The following is a 19,700-nucleotide window of genomic DNA, read 5'->3' as shown; positions in this document are numbered from 1 at the left end:
AGCTGAGCTTTACTCACAGTTTGTTCCGGCAACAGTTTTTTCATTGCCTTTTTTTTCATTGCCTTCCACCAGATTCCACCAGTACACAGACATCTGATCCATCTCATCCTATAGGCTGAGAGAAATTGAAAACTACAGTGACTACAGCATTAAAAACTGGTGCCCACAAATGATTGTACAGGTAGTCCCCGGTTAAAGAACGAGATAGGGACTGTAGATTTGTTCTCAACTTGAATCCGTTCTTAAGTCGGAACGTTTGAAACCGCTTCTTCAAACTTCCCCCACGGAAATGGCATCGCGATGGGATCGGGCCGTTCCTATTGGCGGGTTGCTCTTAAGTGTGAGAGAACGCGGAAAAGCCGCTGCGTGTACTGACAGCAAGGCGGCTGATTCCGCGTCCAACGTGGCGGTTTGTACGCGGAAGCGTGCATCTAGTGACATGACAGAACACGGAAAAGCCGCCGCATGTACTGACAGCAAGGCGGCTGGTTCCGCGGCCAGCGCGGCGGTTTGCACGCAGCGGCGTACAGCTGGTGTGGCTGAGCCTGTTAGTTCACACAGGTTTAGGAATACACGCGCACACTGAAAGGCAGAACTTTTGTGATGGCCAGGGAGGGATCAGCTGACCAGGCTGGTAACCATTGGTTGATCACTTCAGGGTGGCGCCAGAGAGCACTGCGCTATATATGGTTACTGCTGGCCACTCTCGGGTTGTCTGCCGTTGCGATCACTACGTGGAAGCACTCAGACCTTAGTCAGATCCAACAGTGTGTTTGAACCAGGAGGACCTGGGAATTCACACTGAGCCAGATGGCTTGCGTTATTCTGGTCTATTTCAGACTAGTTCCAGGGTGTAGAGACCAGTGTTGCCAACTCATCCCTTTTATTACTGACACATCTAAGTTATACAGGTTCTGGGGCTATTTGCACATAATCAGTGCCTTAACCACTTGCCGACCGCACGTTTATACCGTGCGTCGGCAAAGTGGCAGCTGCAGGACCAGCGACGCAGTTCTGCGTCGCCGGCTGCAGGCTAATTAGGCGAGCGGCTGCTTCCTGTCAATTCACGGCGGGGGGCTCCGTGAATAGCCTGCGGGCCGCCGATGGCGGCTCGCAGGCTAAATGTAAACACAAGCGGAAATAATCCGCTTTGTTTACATTGTACGGCGCTGCTGCGCAGCAGCGCCGTAAGGCAGATCGGCGATCCCCGGCCAATCAGCGGCCGGGGATCGCCGCCATGTGACAGGGGACGTCCTGTCACTGGCTGCACAGGACGGATAGCGTCCTGTGCAGCCCGGATCACTGGGCATGACAGGTAGGAGAGGGAGGGGGGGGGGGGGAATTTCGCCGCGGAGGGGGGCTTTGAGGTGCCCCCCCCCCCCCCGCAACATGCCTGCAGACCGGAGCGATCAGACCCCCCCTGCACATCATCCCCATAGGGGGGAAAAAAAGGGGGGCGATCTGATCGCTCTGCGTGCCTGCTGATCTGTGCTGGGGGCTGCAGAGCCCACCCAGCACAGATCCCAACAAACAGCGCTGGTCCTTAAGGCGGGGTAAAGGGTGGGTCCTCAAGTGGTTAAAGGGATACTGTAGGGGTGTCGGGGGAAAATGAGCTGAACTTACCCGGGGCTTCCAATGGTCCCCCGCAGACATCCTGTGTTGGCGCAGCCACTCACCGATGCTCCGGCCCCGCCTCCAGTTCACTTCTGGAATTTCTGACTTTAAAGTCAGAAAACCACTGCGCCTGCACGCCCGTGTCCTCGCTCCCGCTGTTGTCACCAGGAGTGTACTGCGCAGACACAGACCATACTGGGCCTGCGCTGTGCGCTCTTGATGACATCAGCGGGAACGAGGACACGGCAACGCAGGCGCAGTGGTTTTCAGACTTTAAAGTCTGAAATTCCAGAAGTGAACCGGAGGCGAGGCCGGAGCATCGGTGAGTGGCTGTGCCAACACAGGATGTCTGCGGGGGACCGTTAGAAGCCCGGGTAAGTTCAACTCCTTTTCCCCTGACCCCCTACAGTATCCCTTTAACTGCATCTACCTAGCCACAAAACCTGTATAATTCATATGTGTCAGTAATTAAAGGGATGAGTTGGCAACACTGGTAGAGACCACGGACCTCACACCCAAGACTAGGGAACTTGTACTATCATTCTGTTATACTTCAGACTAGTTCCAGGGTGTAGAGACCACGGACCTCACACCCAAGACAAGGCATTGTTTGTTATTTGCTATGACCTTTTGCTTTCCTGACTATCCCTCTGCTTTCTGATTCGGTACCACGCATATCTGATATCACGTTGCCAATCCCTACCTGTCTTGGATACCGAATCAGCCTTCTGTCTTTGTACTTTATCTGTCCGTGTGTTGCCGACCTGGCTTGCCCGACCTCGAGAGCTATCTCTCTCCACTTAAGAGATAGGCTTCAAGATCAGTCAGTGACATCCACCTTCAGGTGTCACTCACTCTCTGGTCCTTCCTACCTTCAGCCTGACTCCACCCCTTAGAGAGTCTCAGGCTGCTGGAAGGTTTCTGTACCCTCCATAGCAGTATCTTCTGTACTGCTTAGGGTCACCTGTTCATCAGGTGGGTTGCTCAAAGTCATACTGTTACACCAAACACACCACATGTATATATCTAGAGGTGTCCAGAGGTTAGTGCTATGTATTATTGGTGATTCTGCAGATCATCCATAATCAGGTATAGATCTGTATTCTTGGTGATACTGCAGATCACCAATAATCAGATTCTCTCTGTGTGTTGACACCGATCGTTACAGTAAGTCTCTGCAATGATTTGAGACAGAATGGTCGAAACGCCTGTGCGTCATTATGCAGACCTGTTTTTACTAATGTCTTTTTACTAAGAGCTATAAATAAAGAAACTTGAATATTGGATGGTGCGGACCTTTGATGATTACTGCGGTTGTCCTTGACAGGTTTTGGTGTGCATCGTTATGTATAGAGTGCTTGGGGGCCCCATTGTAAAACCTGCATCGGGGCCCACAGCTCCTTAGCTACGCCACTAGGTGGGAGAGAGTACTACGGTGCAATGCACAGTGTACAAGGGGCCTCAAGGTGTGTACATTCAGTTACTAAAGCCTATAAGGATTTTGATTTGATGTTTCAGGTGACAGCACAGTGCATTTTATTGGAGATTTTAGCTCTGTTCCAAATCATTCAGGACAAGGTTATGGATTTGAACCCTCTTTCCTAGGGCCCTTTTCCACTGAGTGCAATTTGCAAAATCATAACTGCTAGCGATTTTTAATCGCTAGGGTTGCTACTATAACATAGGAATCATGAAAAGTATTTTCCTTCTGTAGCGATTCGATTTTCTGTAAATTGCAAATACTTTTTGGAGCTATTTTTGAAGTGATTGTGCAGTAACCAATAACAATATGTTATATGCAAAATCGCATTCGCATAAGAAAACTGATTAAAAAAAAAAAAAAAAAAAGCACAATGCTTGCAATTTTCTTTTGCTAGTGGAAAAGAGCCCCCAGTGTTTATACACGGATTTATGAAGGGTCAGCAGTGTTTCTCAATCTTGTCTCTGCAAGACTACATTAGCTATGATGCATCACAAGCTATTCACTAAGCATTACTGCCGGTGTTAAAGTAGAAAACTGATTGTACTGAATGTTTTGTGAAAGGTCAATTCACCAAATCTTATGCCATATGGAAAGCAAATAATTACCGACTAGTGAGGTAAAGAACTGGCTTAACATAAGTGCCACTTATATCAATTCATAAGCAATAACACAGGCCTCAATTCACCAAGCTTAACTCCTGTCTTTAATAACTCTTCTGAGCTGTTTTACAGTTATCACCATGGTGATATAATTGTGATAACTGTAAAACAGCTCTGAAGAGTTATTAAAGACAGGAGTTAAGCTTGGTGAATTGAGGCCAAAGTGAGATGTTCGGTACATAACCTCTGGCCTGAAACTGTCAGAAGAGAAACAGCCATTCAGTAATGTTACAGAAGGGAGGAAACAAAGCAGAAAGGGGGGGGGGGGGGGGTATTTCCTTCAATTTTTTTTTATTAGGTAGCAATTTAAAATACAAAATTTAATTTTATAGTTAGTTATATATACACCTTGGACTTCACATGCCAGTAATGAAAACAATTAATGCACTGCAATAATCAAATACATGCGGTAAATAGCTTAGTGAATAGTCATGCAGGTTTTAAAATTTACTGAGCTCATACTGCATGTGTGAAAAGAAAAAAACAAAAACAGGGCATTCAGAAAAATAGTCTAACCCAAATGCAGTATTTTAACCAACCTTTATATAATAATTTTTTAACCGTGTATGTATTATTCTGTCCCAGATTTAGTGCCCGAATTTAAAATGCACTTACCTGGGGCTTCTTCCAGCTCACCGTAGGTGGTGAGGTCCCGCAACGTCCTCCTGGCTCCTCTCCTTCAGCCTCTGCCGGCCCCCAGATACCGGCATCACCCGGGCCTGGTGTTGGCTGGCTCTTCCTGGTTAATGACGAAATGCATCATCACAGCGGCCGGCGTGACAGGTCTGCACACGCGCGGGTTTTCCACACGTGCACAGACCTGTCACGCGAGCTACCATGACAACGTGAAGTGGCTGGCGTGATGAGGCATTGCGTCATTAACCAGGAAGAGCCAGCCGACACTAGGCCCAGGTGTCGCCGGTAACGGGGGGCCAGCGGAGGCTGAAGGACAGGAGCCAGGAGGACGCTGCGGGACCTCTCTTTTAAATTCGGGCACTTCACGGAGTTCCTTTAAAGAGAACCCGAGGTGTGTTTAAAGAATGTTATCTGCATACAGAGGCTGGATCTGCCTATACAGCCCAGCCTCTGTTGCTATCCCAAACCCCACTAAGGTTCCCCTGCACTCTGCAATCCCTCATAAATCACAGCTGTGCTGTGAGGCTGTATTTACATCTGTAGTGTCAGTCTCAGCTGCTCCCCCGCCTCCTGCATAGCTCCGGTCCCTGCCCCCGTCCCTTCCCTCCAATCAGCAGGGAGGGAAGGGATGCAGGCGGGGACTGGAGTTCTGCAGGAGGCGGGGAGAGCAGCAGACTGACACTATAGAGATAAACACAGCCAGCTCTGACAATCTGTTTGTCAGCAGCGTGGCTGTGATTTATGAGGGATTGCAGAGTACAGGGGGGCCTTAGGGGGGTTTGGCATAGCAACAGATGCTGGGCTGTATAGGCAGATCCAGCCTCTGTATGCAGATAATATGCTTCAAACCCACCTCGGGTTCTCTTTAAAGACCCAGCACTACAAAGAAAGATCGTAATACATAGTAATTCCTGGATAGTAATCCACCACTACATCACTGTTGAGTCAATTGTCATACTTTCGACTAGCATGCATTCTTTACTATCATAATGAGACTGTTTAATCCTGTTGAATAATATAAAGACTCAGAAATGTGCAACAAATTACTGTAACGTTTATTGTATAATTACACCTAATGTACAGCTAGCTGCCTTGACTACAAGAAACATTACTAACCTGCTACTTTCACCAACCACAAACTCCCAGCTCTTCCCTTTCCTAAAGCCACATGGCTGCAGATTATTACCTTCCTGGCCTTAAAATTGGCTATGGTGGGTGTGGTCTATTGTTGACAACAGCCACGCTCTCCTCACACACACACCTGAGCTTGTGTTGGTAATTTGCCTGTCTGCCACTTGGAACTAATGTTAGGCCTCTTTTCCACGAACTGTTTCTAGGCAGTGAAATGCCTCTCAAGCTCTCACAACTGCTCACTGCTGCCTGGTAACTGCTTGTTGCTGCCTGGTAACTGCTCACTGCTGCTTGGCAACTGCTTCCTGAGCACACAGCTCAACAGTTCATGGAAAAGAGGCCTTATGTTTGTGAGCAAAGACGATCAATGAGATGCAAATATTTCTGGGTTGAGGCTGGGTGCACACTTAGCAGTGCAGGAAACGTCGAGTTTGCATATGCGTTTTATATGCGGTTTTTGATGCAGCCCATTGACTAACATTGCAGGCGAAAACGCTGTGTTTTCCGCAACGCTAGCATTTCTGCTAAGTGTGTTCCCAGCCTCATGCAGATTAATGTAAATGTTAGTGCAAATATATGCCGCTTGAAAATTGACCAATCAATTTCAACCTGGGTGGGACTTGATTGGTCACTTTTTAGGCCTCTTTTCCATGAACTGTTGAGCTGTGTGCTCAGCAAGCAGTTGCCAGACAGCAGCAAGCAGTTACCAGGCAGCAGCAAGCAGTTGTGAGAGTTTGAGAGGCATTTCACTGCCTGTAAACAGTTTGTGGAAAAGAGGCCTTAAAGAGACTCTGTAACATTAAAAAGATCCCCTGGGGGGTACTCACCTCGGGTGGGGGAAGCCTCCGGATCCTAATGAGGCTTCCCACGCCGTCCTCTGTCCCACGGGGGTCTCTCCGCAGCCCTCCGAACAGCCGGCGACTGTGCCGACTGTTAGTTTAATATTTACCTTTGCTGGCTCCAGCGGGGGGCGCTGTGGAGGCTTTCCGTTCCGAACTACACGGAAATACCCGATCTCAGTCGGGTCCGCTCTACTGCGCAGGCGCCGGAAACTTGCGCCTGCGCAGTAGAGCAGACCCGACGGCGATCGGGTATTTCCGTGTAGTTCGGAGCCGACAGCCGTCAGAGCGCCTGCGCTGGAGCCAGGAAGGTAAATAATGACGTCACCGCTGCCCGGACTCCACGGAGGGCTGCAGCGAGACCCCTGACGGATGGAGGACGGCGTGGGAAGCCTCATTAGGATCCGGAGGCTTCCCCCACCCGAGGTGAGTACCCCCCAGGGGATCTTTTTATGTTACAGATCCTCTAAGCTGCATATATTTGCATAAAAATGTACATAAATCTGCATGAACTTGGAAATATTTGCATCTTATCGATCTTCCCTATTTGTGAGTTTGGCAGACGTTAAAGTGGACCTGAACTCTTGCACAGGAAAGAAGGAAAGCCTATAGAAATGCACCCTGTATGTATTTAGGGAGTTTAGCCGTTCTAATTCTCTCTCATCTGTGACTAAGCACAAATTATAATTTGATCCCCCAGCTGTGTCAGCTGCCTGCCAAAGCAGAGAGTTAATTGGTAAACTCAGTATGAACAATATGTCTGTTTCCATGAAAGCAGGAAGGAGACACTGCGGATTTATTGCAGGGTTTTATCAATATAAAAGCAAGACGTTTTGAATCAGGATAATACCATTTATTGGCTAACTTAGAAGAAAAGCAGTGAGCTTTCGGCAATGAAGCCTTTGTCAGGCCCAGTGCACACCAAAAACCTATAGCAGATCTGCAAAACGCTAGATGTTTTTGAAGCAGATTTTCAGAGCGATTCTAGGCATGTTCAGAGAGGTTTTCTAAACATGCCTAGCGTTTTTGGGAGCTTTTTGTGTAGCAGATTTCATAAATTGTTACAGTAAAGCTGTTACTCAACAGCTTCTCTAACAAAAACGCCTGGAAAACCGCTCTGATCTAGCGTTTTTCAGAGGGTTTTGTGCTTTTCCTATACTTTACATTGAGGCAGAAATGCATCTGCAAACCGCAAAAATGCTGCAGGAGCCACGTTTGCGGTTTGCTAAAAACCTCAAACCGCTGGTGTGCACCAGCCCATTGAGATACAGTAGCCAAGCGTTTTCACAAGCGGCATAGTTTTTGAAAACGCTACCAAAAACGCTTGGTGTGCACCAGGCCTCAGACTGATTCCTGAATACTGACCAACTATAGCCCACAGCTTATATATGTTATGGCCAAAACCAGAAATCGGCCAAAGTGGGAAGTGGCCAGCCATTTCTAGAACTGGCCGATTTGATGTCGGCCAAAGTTCAAAATGCTGGGAATTTCTGACTTTGGCCGGCCAGTTTGCAAAATGGCCAAAGTCAGTTGGCCAAAGTCCAAAGTTAACAAATCCCAGAACATCCAGCACCATGAATGGCACTCAGAAGTCCTCTCTGCTCTGAAAAATACACAACAGCACAATAACCGTTACAGGAAAACATTTCTTTGTTACAGCTGATACAAATCCTGCAATAAATCTGCAGTTTATCTACTTCCTGCTTTCATGGAATTAGACATTCTCTAAACATCCTGTGGTTACCAATTAGCTGCTCTGCCATGGCAGCCAGCTGACATGCCTGGGTGATCAAATTACCCTTGTGCTTAGTCACAGATGAGGGGGAATTAGACATACAGGGTGCATTTCTCTGTTTTCCTTCTGTCCTGTGCAAGGGCTAGGTTCCACTTTAATTCTACTTCCTGTGAAGGATTCTCTTGTGATCTCTATGAAGTTACACTGTGCTCTCCATACATATACAGGCAGCTGTGTAATGACATTGCTATCTTTTAGCACTCTGAGACAGGCGTGTGGTCACCAATGGCCTCTATGACATTCATACACTGAGGGTCCTTATGGAAGTGACACAAGCCCCATAGCCCTTCCTAATTTCCTTCTACTAGGGGTGACCCCAGGCTGTCTGAGCGCCCTTACCTGCCCCCCTGGCTGTGCTCCCCACGGAAAGTGGTATTCTGGTGTCCTGAGGTGTCTTGGCTACAGCATGGAACAGCACTGCACGAGTCCCAAAGTGATAAATGCAGTCGGCCCGGCAGCATGAAAGACAGCCCCAGCCGGAGCCGGGTCCTGTGAAGAGACGGTGCTTGGGGAATATCTGGGCGGCGGTGTGCAGCTGATCGGAACTTCTGCATGCAACAGCCGCCACCGCCGCTTAGACAGGCGGGGAGCTGGCAGAAGGTGGCGGGGACTTCGGGACTTTGCTGGCCACATGTGGCCATAATGCGTTCTGGCCGGCCAAAGTCTGCAAGGAATCCGCATTTTGCACACTGGCCAGATCAGCCGGCCACTTCTAGTTTTGACTGGCCAGAACCCGAAGTGGCCACACTTCGGGTTCTGGCCGTAACATATACACTGGACATTGGGCTCTATTCACAATCATTTGCACTTGCGGTCAATTCCCGACTAAAATAAGACCATCTTGATATTCACAAAATTTTACGCATGGCGGTAAAAGTGAGCAAAAGTCGGTAATTACTGCAAAAAAAAAATTAAAAAAAAAAATGAAATCAAAATTCACAAAGAAAAAGGGGCGCATTATTTCTGAGTTAACTACCGATTTTATATCACCTACAAGCGGGCTCTGTAATATCAGTGTAGGAGATTTGGGCGCAACCAGCGTCACCATAGACTGTAATAGGAATTGCGGCTGTGAGTAACTTCACCGCCGTCAGAAGACGGAGCTGAAGTTGCTCTTAAAACACTAGAATTCAGCCTCCAGCAATAGCTGGAAGCCGAATTATATCATTCCCCACTATCCACGTGGACGTGGAGGGGGAATAGTATTTATGCCGCCAGGAACTTGTGCAGTAGCAGGATAAGCCATATACCGGCTATGTCCTGCGCCCAAGTCTCGCGGCGGCCAATTCATACGTGCGCCCTACAAGTACTTGGTGATATATTTCGCTTCCCATTGACTTAAATGGAGTCTTCAGCCTTGAGCTGGACTTTTTTTTTATTTTTTGTAAAGTTTTTATGCTACTTTTTTTTTACGCATGGTTTCTGCATGTTTACACATTACGCAGCACTGTACAGAGTATATGGTCTTGTCACTAACTGTCTCTCAGAGGGGCTCAATCTAGTCCCTACCATAGTCATACGTCTATATCGTGTGGTGCATGTATCAGTCTAGGGCCAATTTAGGGGGAAGCCAAATTAACTTATCTGTAACTTATGTCTGTTTTTGGGATGTGGGAGGAAACCTGAGTGCCCGGAGGAAACCCACACAGACACGGGGAGAACATACAAAATCCTTGCAGATGTTGACCTGGCTGGGATATGAACCAGGGACCCAGCGTTGCAAGACGAGAGCGCTAACCACTACGCAGGACCGGATATATGATAAGGCACTGTAGGCACACGCCTACAGGCACCCGATGATGAAAAGGCTGCTCGCTTCACTCCCCGAGCACCTCCCTCCCGTTCCCTATGCATAATCCTGACGAGAGTGCAAATGAAAGGCTACTCAATGGTTACTTCACTGATGAGACAGGGGCACTACTTAATACTGAGGTTACTCTACCTACCAATACTTAATACTGAGGGTGCTTCTGGCTACCTAATACTAAGGGACACCTGTAGCTACCTATGACGGGCAGAGGAAGGATGGAAGAACAGCTAGCATACGTGTCACACACCACACGTGGTGGCAGTTTGTAGGTTCATGAAGGGCGAAGGTTAAAGGTGCCAGGACATCTGTGCCTATAGGCTCCTGTGATGTAAATCCGGGCCTGCCCCTACGCCACCATGCTGCCCATGCTGAATGTGGAAAAAATGTGGACATTATCACTGCCGGTAATATAGCGGTAAAAAATTTCTTACCGCATGAGTGATTGTGAATAGAGCCCACTGAAAAGGAGATACATTGGGCTTGATGCACAATCATTTTCCGCATGCGGAAATGCAATAGCGGTAAATTACTGACTGAAATAAGACCATCTTTACATCCACAAAATTTTACACGTTTTACCGCATGCGTAAAAAGTGAGGTAAAAGTGCGCAGATAATGTGGAAAATGGTCGGCAAAAGTCGATAATTTCCACACACAAAAAAAAAAAATCGAAATTCACAAAGAAAAAAGGGGCACATTGTTTGTGACGTAACTACCGATTTTATATCACCTACAAGTACCAGGTGATAGATTTGTGGTGGAGGGGATAGAAAAAAAGGACGGAAGGAGCCCGGGAGCCCAATCTGGTGCAGTATCGTAAGGCAGTGGTTGACGACAACTGTATAGGTGTCAGATATACTCAATGGTGGGCTGCAGAAGCCACTCATCTTTGCATGTCGGGAGTGGGGACGTACCGTCCCCACTCGGCCTTGTGTTCAGGTATGTGTGGTCGCTACTCCATAAAACAGGTCCACCTTCCGGGGTGGTAACCACTGGGATCGGGGTAAAATGTAGATCGGATGGGATATATATGAAAATATATATGGTCCTACCTCAATGGCCATAGACTTCAACTACTCATATCGGGCACGGTATAAGACCTGAGGAAGTGGGTTGCTATGAAACGTGTCATTAGTGCCAATAAAGTTTATGTTTTTTTACTCTATCGATGGTCTACTCATTCAGGTAGGACCATATGTATTTTTATCCTATATTACTATACCTTAAGTTACATAACCACCTACTTTATTGAATACAAGTTTCATTCTGTGTCACGAGTACTCCGGGTGCCTCCTACCCCATCCTATTTAGGTGATATATTTTGCTTCCCATTGATTTAAATGGAGTCTGGAGCCTTGAGCGCTGTTTGCTGGACTTCAATTTATTTAATGCCACTTTTTTTCCACATGGTTTCTGCACGTTTGCTACCTGATTACACGCTTCCCCAATTTTTTTTTTTGCATTGTTACTGTATGCGTAAAACATGCGGAAATTTTTTTAGTGAATGTGGAAAAAAAAATGTGGAAATTATCACTGCCAATAATATCGCAGTAAAAAAGAAAAAAAAAATATCCCTTGGCGCATGTGTGATTGTGAATAGAGCCCATTGTCCTCAGTTTTTGGGGTGAGTTTCTCCTTTTTGTAGTTAAGAAAAAGATGTCACTGTCCAGTTTTGCAAGTTTGAGGTCTTTTTTCAGTTACAGAAATGTGCGATACATTGCGGTATCTTTCATCGTAGTACTGTATATTCCAGCATATACAACCCCCAAACTTTTCCAGTTAAAATATAGCGTTTGAGATATACTCGCCGTATAAGACTACCTCTCTTCCAATGCACACCAAATAAAAATTTTAAAAATCATATACTGGTGCTATGGATGAACAGATACTGTTGCTGTACTGTATGTGGTACCCAGTATATAACAGTATACAGGTGATTGACTGGTTAGATTGGTCACCTCTCCTCGTCTCCCTGTTTATCAGAGCGGTATAGAAAAATATAGTGTGCACTGTGCCCATAAAACACGCCTCTTTCACCCGTCTGGCCCGCCCTTGTATCCTATTTACCTCCTTCTCCGCCTCTCAGAACTGAGAGGCGGTAACAGGATAGGGCAGGCCAGACGGGTGGAAGAGGCACGTTTTATGGGCACAGCCAGGGCCGGATTTGTACTTCTTACCGCCCAAGGCCGACTATTACCAGCCGCCCCAACAGAAACCGTATCCTACCACCTCTCTCCACACACACCAATCCAAAAAATTTTGGGCCGATGGTGTCCACTATTGGGGCTAGTGCCAAGGTCTCCATGGCAACGTGAAGTGAATCAATCATGTCACACAGGGGAACTGGTCAATCAAGCGATCTACAGGTGATGGGCGTGGTGGGAGCCTTCCACCACACACACATAGTCAAAAGTGGCTCACAATTGGACATTGGGTGGGGTCAGCAACACGTAGAAGTGAGTCCTGTACCCACTGCTGTCTCCAGGGTAACAGCGCTGGCCAATAATAATTAAGAAATGGGTACTGTGAGAGGCTGCCTTCTGTATTCTGTACTATTTGCTGGTGCTGCCCCTGGTCTTTTCATCCCCCACACCAAGTGTGTGAGACCCGGCCTTCTGTAACTGCCTGGAGCTGCTGCTATGTCATTAGACAAGGTCTGGCTTTTTGCTAGTCACACACTGTTCACAAACGTTTGGTTAACGGACTGCAGCTGCCTGTAGCACAGCACAGGCAGATACCAGCTGGTACTAATAGTGCAGTTATCCTGACCACTTTCATTTGTTTGGACACTTGCAAATAATGCCCTGCAAATAATGCCCACTGTCTGCAGGCCGCCCCTTGTTTATCTGGTGCCCTAGGCCATGGCCTAAGTGGCCTTGCCAGAAATCCGGCCATGGGCACAGCGCAATCTCTTTCTTCCACACCCAGGGCATCCCAAACCTTGTAGTGTGAGCGATGAGCTCCCCTCCAGCATATGCGGCGACCACCGAATCTCCAGCAGCCGGTAATTAATCATCAGCATGTCACATACACACATCGCGTATCAGCATCATGTATCACCCAGCATCAAAGACACCCGGCGTATAAGACAACCCCTGACTTTTCAGAAGACTTTCAAGGTTTAAAAAGTATTCTTATACGTCAGAATATTAAGTACCGGTATATATTTTATTTATTGCATTTATAAAAGCGCCATCATATTACGCATCGCTGGATAATAATGGCAGTATTTGTATAGCGCCTTTCTCCTGTCGGACTCAAAGCGCTTGCGAGGCAGCCACTAGAGCGCACTCAGTAGGCAGTAGCAGTGTTAGGGAGTCTTGCCCAATGAACTCCTTACTGAATTACTGGCTTACTGAACAGGCAGAGCCGAGATTCGAACCCAGGTCTCCCATGTCAGAGGCAGAGCCCTTAACCAGTACACCATCCAGCCACTGGATAGTAGAAGCAGTGAGTGTTGTACCGTGTTAGCAATCAGTAAAAGCAAGAAGTTTCAGATGTATGAAAGACAAAAATGTTTTTAAGGTTGTAATGCTGTTGTGCATCTCTTAAAGCAGAGATGAAGTTCTGAGTTCAGGTCCGCTTTAAGGGCCTGTATACACTGGCTGCGCTGTGATTTTAGGATCGCATGCACTGCAATGCAATTTTACAATTGCAGGGACTCCAGAAAAATAATGCAAATCGTGAGGCACTGTACACAGCGGTGTGATGAGATTTTAGAAAATCGCATTCGCAGTGCCTGCAGAGCTTTTTGAGCGTTCGCATTTGTTACACAGGAAAGATACAATGCATGCGATTTTAATTGTGTTTTTTTAGGTAAGCAATCAGGAAAAGATGGCCTCAGCAAATCGTAATTGTATCACAAATGTGCAAAAATCACAAGTAGAATTTTGATTAAAAATGCAGTTGCATTGCGTGTGGAGATTTTCAGTGTGTATAGGCCCTTACAAACTATACTTGGGATTTTTTTTTTCTAGCAGTAAATGGGGATGGTCAATGAAATACAAATAATTTCGAGTTGATGAAGCATTATGCAAATTTTGTATGCAACTTTATGCAGCTTGAACATGAACATGAAGTTTTTTTTTTTGTTTTTTTTACTGAAACTCCTCCCGCTTTGAGGGCTCGTTTCCACTATTGCGGTGCGGAATCGCCTGGATTCCACCACTGATGAAATCGCACGCGGATGCGATTCCCCATGCGTTTTTTGCGGCGAATTCGCATGCATAGGTGAGGGTATATGCGATTTTAACCATGTCACTGCCTGTGTGAATTTACATTGGCACCTATGTGAATTTGCATGCGAATTCACGGCAAAAACGCATGGGGAAACCGCATGCGATTTCCCTATTAAACACATTGCATGCGATTCGCATGCATTCCACTCGCAGGCAAATTCTGCGGCTCTTTTGTGCCTTTTTTTCACCGCTGAAAAAAAACGCACCTCAACGCTCCAGTGGAAACAGGCCCATCCACTTGCATTACATGTGCGAATCCGCATGCGTTGGACGCATGCGGATTCGCGATAGTGGAAACGAGCCCTTAATCTTTTTTCTACGTATGCATATTTTTGATTTCTGTCTTAAGGAGAGTGGATGAATGTGAGTGTTTCGGAATATGGGACCTTACACACCGGAAAGCGTTTTGCGATTAGTTTTTGTTTCTTTTTAAAGAATGCCTCCATTGAGTTACATTAAAATCGCAGTAAAATCAGTGATTTTGCCATGATCGTGATATTTTTGATAAATCTTAATTGCTGTGATTTTGCTGCAATTTTAATGTAAGTCAATGGAGGCTTTTTTTACAAAAACGAAAACTACCCGTAAAACGCTCTCCTGTGCGTTAGGGCCATGAATTTGTATAATCTAAGAAATGGCAGTGGTGGTAAATGGTAAAGCTCATATGGCTGTTAATAGGGCCTTTTTTTTACTGAAGGAGGGGGAGGGTTAATCCAAAGTTTTGTTGGGCAGGCCCAGTGACTATGGGTGGGAATGCACTAGACGTTGCATGAAAGGTTGCATTTTGCTGCATGTGCGTTTTATGGGCATTTAAAGTGCGTTTGCGTTTTACACATGCATTTTGCTTGCGTTTTAATGCATTTGTGTTTCCCACATATAAATGGCAAAGGCATTTTTATGCGGTTTGTATTTGTTTTGTATACAGTTTTTACATGCATTTTTTGCAAAACACTAGGAAGTCAACAGGAAGCGGAAATGCATCAAACTTTTTTTTAAAGCATACAAACCACAATAAAACGCTATACCTTTGCGTCACCATTGACATACATTAGGTGCGGTTTAGAAAACCATGCAGCAAGTTAAACATTTTCTAAAACGCATATTGCAGAACGCAAACCTATGCGTTTTTTATCTATTACTTACATGACTTACATTTATGACTTACATTATACGCGTCAGTGCTAGCGTTTCTGCCTAGTGTGTTCCTACCCTCAGAGTTAGACTGATGGGTTATGTTCGGTAAAAAAATCTGGGCGAGAAAATACCGCATTCGGTATTTTAGACTTCTATAAGAAAATTCATAAAAAGGTTTACTGTTGCAATAGAGGTTTAGTATTTTCCCGAACTAAGGCTGGCGGTAACATGAGAAGCTGCCTGAGTTGATACATTTTCTCCTGCAGATACAGCGTTACAATAATTGAGGCTTCTCCAACTTCCCTTTAGATGTGCATTTTTTTTTAAACTGCCTGTTTGCCCTTAATCTGCCTATTAGTCTTTGTAAACAATCTATTTACTTGTCACAGCTTAGAAGAACTTACATATGCAGACTTTGATGTAAAAACATATGAAAACAGGTACCCAACAGGTTAAAAACACAGCCTGAGGTATTCTGGAAATCCTTTGTTTCTGCTTTCACTGATGCTACCTGGGAGCTCTGTCTCCATTAAGTTTGCTGTTATCTACACCCTTATCGCATATTCAAAGAAAGCGGTATTCTCTGTCCCAATACCGCCTGCTCTAATCTTTATGAATTTACATTTAGTGACATGTGTTGAGATAATCACTGCACAAGGCGGTAATTTACCTCACTGCTCGGGAATTTCAGCTTTTCATGCGGTAACAGCTTTTATGAATTGACATTTTGCTAAGTGCTCAGTAAAGTCAGCTGTTTTCAGCATTACCACATACGATAATGCTTTATGAATGATAGCCTTTGTGTAGATTGTTGCAGAAATGTTCACCTTATCTATGCTAACATTTTTAAGCTCCTAAAGAGCAAAAAACACCATATAATTAAAGTGTACCAGAGCTGAACTAAATCCTCCCACATTCTGCCGTTCAGCCGCAATCAGCTCCGGTAAAAGGCTCAGGCGCTTATGTCCGGGTCTACTGCGCATGCGCGGGAGGTCCACGCATGTGCAGAAGTCCCAGACTGAACCCAACTGAGACTGATTCTTCTCATTCACATTACAGTCCAAGCTTAAAATTGCCTATTATATACAAAAGGAAACTATTCTTGGGATATTTCACTCTACTGTTACAATTTCTTTTTCCCCCTTATGATTTGTGAACTTTTTAGAACTTTAGAACGAGAAAAGGGAATCACTTGTGTGCAGAGTTGTGCGGCCCTGCAGCGAGCCCTTAAAGAAACTCCAGTGAAAATAATGTAATAAAAGTGCTTCATTTTTACAATAATTATGTATAAATGATTTAGTCAGTGTTTGCCCATTGTAAAATCTTTTAAATCCCTGATTTACATTCGGACATTACATGGTGACATGTTTACTGTTAGCAGGTGATGTAGCTGCTGTATGCTTTTTTGGCAGTTGGAAACAGCTGTAAACAGCCATTTCCCACAATGCAACAAGGTTCACAGACAGGAAACTGCCAGGAGTACTACGGTCCTCAGAGTTTGTGGGAGGGGTTTCACCACAATATCAGTCATACCCTGTTTGTTTGTGAAAAGGAATAGATTTCTCATGTAAAAGGGGGTATCAGCTACTGATTGGGATAAAGTTCAATTCTTGGTCGGAGTTTCTCTTTAAAGCTGCAGTGGCCATTTTTGTGACAAATGGCCTGGTCTTTGGGGGGTGGGGGGGGGGGGGGTAAAGTATATGGTCCTGAAGAGATTAAAGGGAACCCAATGACCAACTGTACCAGGTTTGAGGCTTGTGCCATTAACAGTGCAATAATGGCAGCAATTAAATCTTCCCCTTGAAAATCAATAGGTACATTTTGATTGGCTTTTGTAAGCTCCACCCACTTTTCTGAATATGAATCCCAGTCACCCAGTAACTAACTGTGCAAAGTTTGAGAACCCTACCATAAACAGTGTAAGGATGGCTGCAGTTTACATTTTCCCAGGAGAGGAAAAAAAAAAAAAAAAAAAAAAAGTTCTAAAAGTTCTAAAAGTTCTAAAAGTTCTAAAAGTTCTAAAAGTTCTAAAAGTTCTAAAAGTTCTAAAAGTTCTAAAAGTTCTAAAAGTTCTAAAAGTTCTAAAAGTTCTAAAAGTTCTAAAAGTTCTAAAAGTTCTAAAAGTTCTAAAAGTTCTAAAAGTTCTAAAAGTTCTAAAAGTTCTAAAAGTTCTAAAAGTTCTAAAAGTTCTAAAAGTTCTAAAAGTTCTAAAAGTTCTAAAAGTTCTAAAAGTTCTAAAAGTTCTAAAAGTTCTAAAAGTTCTAAAAGTTCTAAAAGTTCTAAAAGTTCTAAAAGTTCTAAAAGTTCTAAAAGTTCTAAAAGTTCTAAAAGTTCTAAAAGTTCTAAAAGTTCTAAAAGTTCTAAAAGTTCTAAAAAAGTTCTAAAAGTTCTAAAAGTTCTAAAAGTTCTAAAAGTTCTAAAAGTTCTAAAAGTTCTAAAAGTTCTTTTTGAACAAATATTTATTTTTGTAATTTTTACTATTTTTTCCCTCTTCCCCCTCCGCCAGCACAATCGTAGCGGATCGCTTTTGTCCCTCTGGAGGGGACAGCCGATTGACACACTGCCTTAGATCGCAGCGCAGTATGTACTAAATAGGTGGCAGTTTCGCTGTCTAACAGTCTCCTGAATGAAGGCGGAGCGGATCCTACAAAGCAGAGATGCGGAGCGTGCAATCTCCTGCAAAAGCCAGCCCCAGGACTTCACGCCGATTGGCGTTAGGAGGTCCTGGGGCTGCCACAACCATTGGCGTGACGCCGTCCTGTACATGTTAAAACATTTTTGCATTTTCAGATGTTGGGATGTTCAGATGTTCACTCCTGCCTGTTCAGTAGACCCACCTGGCTCTTTCACAAGTTCAGTTTTAGTCACTTTGTCAAGCTCAGGCATTGGTGGCTTCTTTGGTGGTTCCTCTGCCAGGATTTCCAGCTTTTTCTCTATGGGTGGATCAGGAACACTTTCAAAATAGCCACAATCCAACATCCTGGCAACCAGTTCCTTCAAGCATTTATCTGCAATGAAAAAAAAAATGTGAATACATTGGAAGTTATACAGCAGGAGGAGATAAAGGCCCCATTCACAGTGGTGCCTTGCGGTGTAATGTCCGCTTTGTAACATGCTTACCACCACCTACAAAACATTCAGTGCAGTGGGTGCGATTAAGTACAATGGTTTGTGGTATGCTAACCCACTTTATAATACCAAATGGGTGCATTACAAGTATGTGAGGCATATTTTTCATTGACTATGCTTCACCGTAACAGACAATATTCGAAATAACCAGCAGTAACCAATAACAATAACCAGCAGTGCTGCTTACCTGAGTTGTTGCTGCCATCATAGGGAAAGCAACAACCACTGTAAATTGCTTCAAAGGACCACCATCACGGTATAATTTAAAATGCATATAGACATCCAAATAACTTTCTTCCAGAGTAAAAAGGAGCTATACATTTATTTTCTCCTATGTTGTAGGTAGTAGAAAGCTTACAACTGACAGGTTTTGGGCTTGTCTATCTCCATGGGAGATTCTCAGCATGGCCTTTATCCTATATAATAATTCCTAAGCCTAACTGTCCCTGCGTCATCATTTGTCCGTGTGAAAACTGAACTGAGCATGTGCGAGCAGTTCAGCCAGCTCGCTCTGCGCTGTCCCTTTGGTTGCTAGGGCAACAGGGACAACGCAGAGCTGGGAGGATGACGAGGAGAAGGAGGACGGGGCTAGGGGGGCGGGCGTTATGCGCGCATCAGTGTGGGTGCGCACTGTGGGGGTGGTGACAGACTCGTTCAGGCATGGGCAAACTTGGCCCTCCAGCTGTTAAGGAACTACAAGTCCCACAATGCATTGCAGGAGTCTGACAGCCACAGTCATCACTCATAAAGGCAAATGCACTGTGGGACTTGTAACAGCTGGAGGGCCGAGTTTGCCCATGCCTGCTCGAATATTGGATTGTGGACTGTGGTTGGACCTTTGATGATTACTGTGGTTGTCCTTGACAGGTTTTGGTGTGCCGTATCAATTGTTATGTATAGAGTGCTTGGGGGCCCCATTGTAAAACCTGCATCGGGGCCCACAGCTGCTTAGCTACGCCACTGGGTGGGAGAGAGTACTACGGTGCAATGCACAGTGTACAAGGGGCCTCAAGGTGTGTACATTCAGTTACTAAAGCCTATAAGGATTTTGATTTGATGTCTCAGGTGCATTTTATTGGAGATTTTAGCTCTGTTTTGAATCATTCAGGACAAGGTTATGGATTTGAACCCTCTTTCCTAGGGCCCTTTTCCACTGAGTGCAATTTGCAAAATCATAACTGCTAGCGATTTTTAATCGCTAGGGTTGCTACTATAACATAGGAATCATGAAA

General features: G+C 45.2%; 1 protein-coding gene across 1 annotated transcript in view; it reads right to left on the bottom strand.

The window, feature by feature from the left end:
- Window positions 1–19,700, bottom strand: part of LOC137545217 (serine/threonine-protein phosphatase with EF-hands 1-like) — a 134,643-nt gene that overhangs the window by 113,066 nt on the left and 1,877 nt on the right. Inside the window, exons 2-3 of the mRNA XM_068266341.1 lie at window positions 18,177–18,347; window positions 18–115 (exon numbers count right to left, since the gene is read on the bottom strand). The gene's annotated coding sequence lies outside the window, so the exon portion shown is untranslated. The remainder of the gene's footprint in view (window positions 1–17; window positions 116–18,176; window positions 18,348–19,700) is intronic.

Source organism: Hyperolius riggenbachi, chromosome 2, assembly GCF_040937935.1.
Source record: "Hyperolius riggenbachi isolate aHypRig1 chromosome 2, aHypRig1.pri, whole genome shotgun sequence".
In the NCBI taxonomy this organism is placed as follows: Eukaryota; Metazoa; Chordata; class Amphibia; order Anura; family Hyperoliidae; genus Hyperolius; species Hyperolius riggenbachi.
The sequence above is the reverse complement of the archived record's forward strand: the minus strand, read 5'-3'. Positions and strand labels throughout refer to the sequence as shown.